Raw genomic sequence first — 7,374 nt, forward strand, 5'->3', positions numbered from 1 at the left:
AGCCACTGGGACGCTGCCAAGTGGCGCGGGTGAGGTGGCCGGCGGCAGAATTTGAGGAGGAGGCGGCGGAGATCCCGAGGAGGAGGGGGATTGGCTGCGGCTGGGGGGGGGTTAGGACGACTAGATTTGGAAGGAGGGGGGGTTTAAATAGGAAAGGGGGGCTAGGGTTTAGTCTCTTGGGGGTTTAGGGGGGGTTCCGGACCCTCGGATCGCGATTGTGCGCTCCGGACAAAGGGGGGGACTAGGTGGCTGCAGGTGGGCTGTGTAGAATGCCTCGAGTTGAGAAGAGAGAGAAACAGAGCGACCCGGTGGCAGTTTCCGGAGAACGAAACGTCCGACGCTAGACCGGCTACGGTGCCGCTATGTTTAACGGTTGGGCAGTCAAACGAACTCTGAATGCGACGAAACTTGCCAAGCGGCCTGTCTACACTATAATAAGACCGCATGACAAGTTGCAACCCATTCCGAGAACATTTTTATGCCACTTATAAAATAATATTTCGGAGGTGCCGCGGGCGCGTGCGAGTGTGGTCGGGCTCAGAACAGACAACGGAGAGAACCGGCGGAACACGAACGGATGCAAGTTTTATGAAAACGATGCCGATGCAATGCGCATGATGCTATGATATGAGATGCATAACAAGAACAAAATGCAAAACAACAAACAAAAACCCAACCACGAAAGAAATATCATATAGCATCTCCGGAAAAGGCAAGAGTCGGAGTTACGAATATGGAAAGTTGTACCCGGGGCGTTACAACACTCCACCACTACGATAGGATCTCGTCCCGAGATCTAGGATGCAACCGGAGGGAAAAGGAAGAGGAAGAGAGGAGGTAAACTAAGTTGCTTCTTCCACAAACGAGTGAAACCACGAACCTTGAGAGGTTGAGCAATTTAAAAGAAAGAGTACAACAGCGATGAACGAGATTGCCAACAATCCGTAGTAAAAGAGGACCAAGGAACATTACGAGAACTTGAAGGTTGCAAAGACATGAATCAAGAGTTTAATGGACAAGAAGGAATTGAAACCACTCTGGTTGAAACAAGATAAGAATGAATAATAATGATATAATTTGGGTGGCACTCCGGTTGAACATGAAGAAGGGATGATACTTGATGAGATCAACAACACACTACCTCCGAAACTATTGACAGAATGGCACAAGGGGTAAGAAGGATTTCAGACAGCAATCCGGTTGAGAAGGGGGGCAAAACATGGTAAGATGAAAGAACTTGAATGAGAGCACAACACTCCGGTTAAATGGAGAAGCAAGGAGAAGAACATGATCTTGCCAAAGCAAGATGATGAGTGAAAAGATCAACATCACAATGCCTTCAGAAGAAAGAATAGCAGATAGATTGTTGGGATAAAAGGGATGGAGAAGAAAATGAAATCTTCTGCCACAAATGAACTTGGAAAGCATCCTTGCAAAGAAGGATTGAACGAAGTTGTTGGAAACTCAACAACGAAAAACACAAGTTTGTAGTGGGTTTATGGGAAACTTCTCAAAATGATGAGGTGACAACCGGCCACTGACGAAAAACAATTGATTGCTTGAGATCACCAAAGAGATGAAAAAAAACCTCTTTCATCGAGAAGGATAAGGAGAAAGCTTGGATCATTGATAAGCACCACAAATAGCAACATCCCCAATGGAAGGCTTTAGGTGAAATATAACCCAAGATAACTCCAAGGAAGAAAATGATGGGTTTGAAATACCTCATTCTTGACAACATATGAATCATGAAACATGAATGAAATTGTCAAGAGTGACATAACACCACCTCAGAAGATAAAATAGAGAGAATTGCACTTCGGAATGCAAGATGAAGAATGCTTGAACGCCTCAAAACAAAACATGTGTTGAGCACCATGTTTACTTTTGAGTATAGCTTGGCGGGTCATAACTCCGAGAGAAATCTTGAAGAACAATTGAAGAATGAAAGGAATCCTTAACAAACCACCATGTAGAGCCTCCATGAAGAACTCCGGTAATAAAAGGATGATAACAAAGAAAGAGATGTTGAAAACCCAAGGTGAAACCTTGCAATGATTTAGATAGATCTTTGCGACGATATAACCGAGAAAACTTGGAACTCCGGAAAGATAAGATGAACACTAGAACAGAGAATTACTTCATCATGAACAATCTCCGGAAGAAAAGAATTGAATCACCTCGAGGAAATAAAAATAAGATTTATTGTATGCTTATCCTTCATCAAATTAAATTGAATAGAAGCAATGGATTTGGCATACTACTTATTCCCATTGAAAAAGGATTAAGGGGGGTATAGCGTGAACTTGAGAAGGTATTGATGGAACCACCGGTACGATTGAAAAGAACGAATGAATTAATATGATAACAAGAGATGATGAATCTTGAATGGACCACCGTAAGAATTGAAAATGAACGAAGAAAAGATAAATAAACACCGGGAAGAATTTGAAAATGAACGAAGATACCTGAGGGGATTTAGATACATGAGAACGAAGAGGCCATGAACTGATTAGAGGATATTTGAACGATGCATCGGTAGAATTCCAGAACGAGAGTTTAAGGCTGAGAATGAATAATTCTAAGATGATGGGCTACGGAGAATCAATCTGAAAAGACTCTTGAATTGCTCCGGATGGGTGAAAAGAATTTAAGAGAGCTATGAATCTTGAAGAGAATGGAGCAAGATTTAAGAGAAATCCTTCTTCGGTCTTCAAAAGTTGAGAAATATGATGAGAACCACCCTGACAATTTATGAGACACTCCGGAGCAAAGAAGAATAGAAATGTTGAACCAACGATGAAAAGAATTTGAAAGATCTTGGAGAAAGACATTTGACTGATGATATTTCATTCTTACGTCAAACTTTCAAATGAATTTGAGAATCGCTCCTGATAATTCGAAGAGTCAGTTAAGATCCTGGGAAAAAGGCCTGTGGGTTAGGGCCCACTCGAAAGAAACACCATTGAAATAATTTAGAAGAGATATTGCACCGGTAGAATTAAATAGCTTGAATGAGAGAAAAACTTGAAGTAATGAATGGATTAAGAAAGGAAACATGATTCTTCTGAGATACCTTCAGCACTCCAGAACAAATGAATAGCCAGAGGTGAGTGATTGAGAGGTGCAACGGCATGAGAAAGCATTTGACACGAGGAAAGGAATATGATCAACACTGAAAGCTTGAATTGGATCCACCGGAGAAGAAACAACAATGAAGGATGAGAACTTGAAACTGTTGAGCATCTTCATGGAAAATCACCGGATAAGAACATTGAAAGAAAAGAATGACGAGACTTCCCACAATTAAGGGATACATGATTAAGAAATCTTAGTCCTTGAAGAAAAAGGGTGGGAGGGCGGGAAAAAAACAAAGACAACTTGGGATGAACGAAACAAACACCATTGAAAAAACTTAGAATTGATCTTGCGGATGGGGAGAATGATGGGATCATCTCGAAGAGAAGCGCACCGGTTGGAGAAGAATTGACATGACAACCTCAATGATCAAAAAGGAATAGTATTCACAAAGCAATATGAGAACACCGTTTAGGAAAGGTATGGATTCAACATTTGACTTTGAAGCAACTCGAATACCACAAATAAAACAAAACAAAGGATTGGCTTGCAGAATAAGCCGAAACAAACATATGATAGAGATTTCGTCCGAAGTTTTCGTGGTGGGGCCCACACGGGCTCGAGTGTACAGCACCATCATGTACAAGGCAGTGCACATGACATATGAAGTGTCCCCGAACCAGCATAGCCAAGGGTTCTTTAAGACACAACGAGACCACTGTAAAAACGACTGTGGAAAGGCGGACCACTAGACGTCGAACCCCAATCTCATATCATGCATCTGTCGAAAAGATATTCTAGGGGCTACTTGAATTCCCACCTATAAAACTTCCAAAACTTTCTGGTTATGCAATCTGGTGTTGGGGATACAGGGGAAGCAATATATCTCACCCAAACTAACAATACCTACATCCAAGCTGTATCCATCCGTCGACACATAACCAAGAAACCTTCGGAAATCGTGTACCTCAACCTTCGAAAAGAATCCGTTATACGAGTTATGGCAATACTCCCGAACTCGCCCCAGTACTGGGTTATTGGGATTATCTCACCAACAGCTGCATAAAAGAGATTTTTGATGTCGGCAAAACTCAGGTATTCCAGAACTTCAACGATAAAATTGTGACGACAACACCTCAGAGCTCGACTCCCCAGGTCAAAGCCACATAAATGGACAGGAGGCACCAAGAACAATGTTCTCGTCACAAAACCATCGAAACGATTCCAAGATACCCTCAAGATCCTAAAAAAATTAGTGAAATTTGAGAAGAGGACAGTCAAAACAACTACGTCAGGAGACCTCACCAGAGCGACGAAGGGACTGAGGAGTAAAAGGAATCCTACTCTCCGATATATATAATCCTAAGACTCAAAATAATTTTCTTCTAGACTCAACAACGACCAAAAATCAAGGGGGCTCCTATGGTCGGTCGAGGCTCTGATACCAACTTGTCACGCCCAATATGCGACCCTATCCAAAAGGAACTCGAAGGTCCCACCAAGGATAGACCCGCATATTGAAACACTTTTGCAAGGTGGATATCATTACATCAACATTACATAATAGATGGGGATACATACATAAGGCACACAATGCCACACGAATACAACATTACAAAACATGAGAGCATCATCCCTCTATGGATGAATCACAAACAGAAACTCAAATGACATCCACCTCGGCTAGCCCAGGCTGCCGACCTGGAACCTATCCCCTGATCGAAGACGCAGAAGAAGAACTCAACGCAAGCAAGCATCGCTCTCGCGTCATGATCATCGCAAAACCTGTACCTGCAACTATTGTTGTAGTAATCTGTGAGCCACGAGGACTCAGCAATCCCATTACCATGGGTATCAAGACTAGCAAAGCTAAAAGGGAATGGAAGGGGTAAAGTGGTGAGGATGCAGCAGCGACTAAGCATATATGGTGGCTAACATACGCAAATAAGAGCGAGAAGAGAGCAAGCGGAACGGTCGTGAAGCTAGCAATGACCAAGAAGTGATCCTGAACTCCTACTTACATCAAACATAACCCAGAAACCGTGTTCACTTTCCGGACTCCGCCGAAAAGAGACCATCACGGCTACACACGCGGTTGATGCGTTTTAATTCGGATCTGGTGTCAAGTTATCTACAACCGGACATTAACAAATTCCCATCTGCCTATAACCGCAGGCACGGATTTTGAAAGATTATATCCTGCAGGGGTGTCCCAACTTAGCCCATGACAAGCTCTCGCGATCAACGAAGGAATAGACCTTCTCCCAGGAAGACCCGATCAGACTCGGAATCCCAGTTTACAAGACATTTCGACAATGGTAAAACAAGACCAGCAAGACCACCCGATGCGCCGACAATCCCGATAGGAGCTGCACATATCTCGTTCTCAGGGCAACACCGGATGAGACAGGCTACGAGTAAAACCAGACCTCGAGTTGCCCCGAGGGGGCCCCGCAGGCGGCTCGGTTCAGACCAACACTTAGACAAGCACTGGCCCGTAGGGGGGCTAAAATAAAGATGACCCTTGGGTTGGCTGACCCAAGGGAAAGGGTAGGTGGTGGTGAGGCAAATGGTAAAACCAAGGTTGGGCCTTGCTGGAGGAGTTTTATTCAAAACGAACTGTCAAGGGGGTCCCATAAATCACCTGACCGCGTAAGGAACGCAAAATCCGGAAACATAACACCGGTATGACGGAAACTAGGGCGGCAAGAGTGGAACAACACACGAGGCATAAGGCCGAGCCTTCCACCCTTTACCAAATATATAGATGCATTAATAATATAAGAGATATTGTGATATCCCAACCAAAATCCTGTCCACCATGGAGAAATCTTCAACTTCACCTGCAACTAGCAACGCTATAAGAGGGGCTGAGCAAAGCGGTAACATAGCCAAACAACGGTTTGCATAGGAAAGATCTCAAAGGTTAGAGGTTCATGGCAATTTGGGATGGCTTGAAGAGCAACAGATAGGTAACGCCGCATGGCGATAGAACTAAGCAACTAGCATAGCAATGATAGTAGTGAGATCCAGGGTAGCGGTCATCTTGCCTGAAATCCCGCTAGGAAGAAGAACGAGTCCATGAAGAAGACGAACGGACGTAGTCGAACGAATCCTCACAATCGCAACATTACGGGAACTAAGAAGCAACACCGGAAAGAAACAAACAACATGGTAAATGCACAAGCATAAACATGGCATGATGCACAAACAAGTATGATGCATGTCCGGTTTAATGAGGCATGGCATGGCAAAGTGCACAAACAATACTACAAATTAAGTGGAGCTTAATATGCAACGAGTTGCATATTGACAAAACACCACATCAATTATTTAGTTCGCTCTCGGTTATGTACCCAACAATATTAAATGTTATTAAACATGGCAAGGGGTGAAGCATATGAAAACTACCTATCTAGTCAAGTTTAAATGAGGCCGGAAACAACAAACAATAATTCCGGAAAATCCCCATGTGCATATTTTAGATTCGGTACTTTTCTGCCCTAAACACAATTTTATTGTTGTTAAACAGGAAAATAAAGTGGACCATGTTAATCTAGGCATTTTTCCACCCCATTTACATGTAAAGAACATTTAAAACTGAGCTACGGTTATTTAGTTATGAATTAAAGCATTTTAACATGGCATATAAGCAAATTTAAATAAACAGCAAGTTCAACATTTTAACATGGGATGAAAAAGACATATTATTAATCTACACAATTTTCTGAGCATTTTACATATATAAATTATTTTAATCCGATGCACAATTTGTGAGTTTTTATATGCATGAAATCTAGGGGGTTTTCTGTAAAACTGCCAATTCCTGGATAATTAGCTAAAATCGTTGGACAGGAAAAAACATAAGACGGGCCAAAATAGAAGGATCTGGGCTGCTCACATTGGGCTAGGCCCAGTACGCTGGAGGAGGCAGGGCAGGCCGGCTGGCTGGCGCGCTGGGCTTTGGAGGGAAGCTGGGCCTGGAGGGAGTTGGGCCGCGGCCGGGCCCACGTGGCCGACGCAGGCAACGGCGCAAAGAGCGACCGGCCTTGGCCCGAGGCCGAGGCGAGGCTTGATGGCGGCGACGGGACGAGCGAAGCCGGCGGCGGGGCGAGGGACGACCGGGATCCGCCAGATCTTATGGTGGGGAACCCGCTCCCGGCGATGGCGAGGCCGGACGGCGAACTCCAAGGGGCGGCGAGGCTCTGCAAAGGCGGCGGCGTGGCTGCAATAGAGAGGGATAGAGGGGAGGTTAGGGAGCGACGAGGAGGGCAGGAGAAGGATGGAGCAGGGGGC

Source organism: Triticum aestivum, chromosome 1B, assembly GCF_018294505.1.
Source record: "Triticum aestivum cultivar Chinese Spring chromosome 1B, IWGSC CS RefSeq v2.1, whole genome shotgun sequence".
Lineage (NCBI taxonomy): Eukaryota > Viridiplantae > Streptophyta > Magnoliopsida > Poales > Poaceae > Triticum > Triticum aestivum.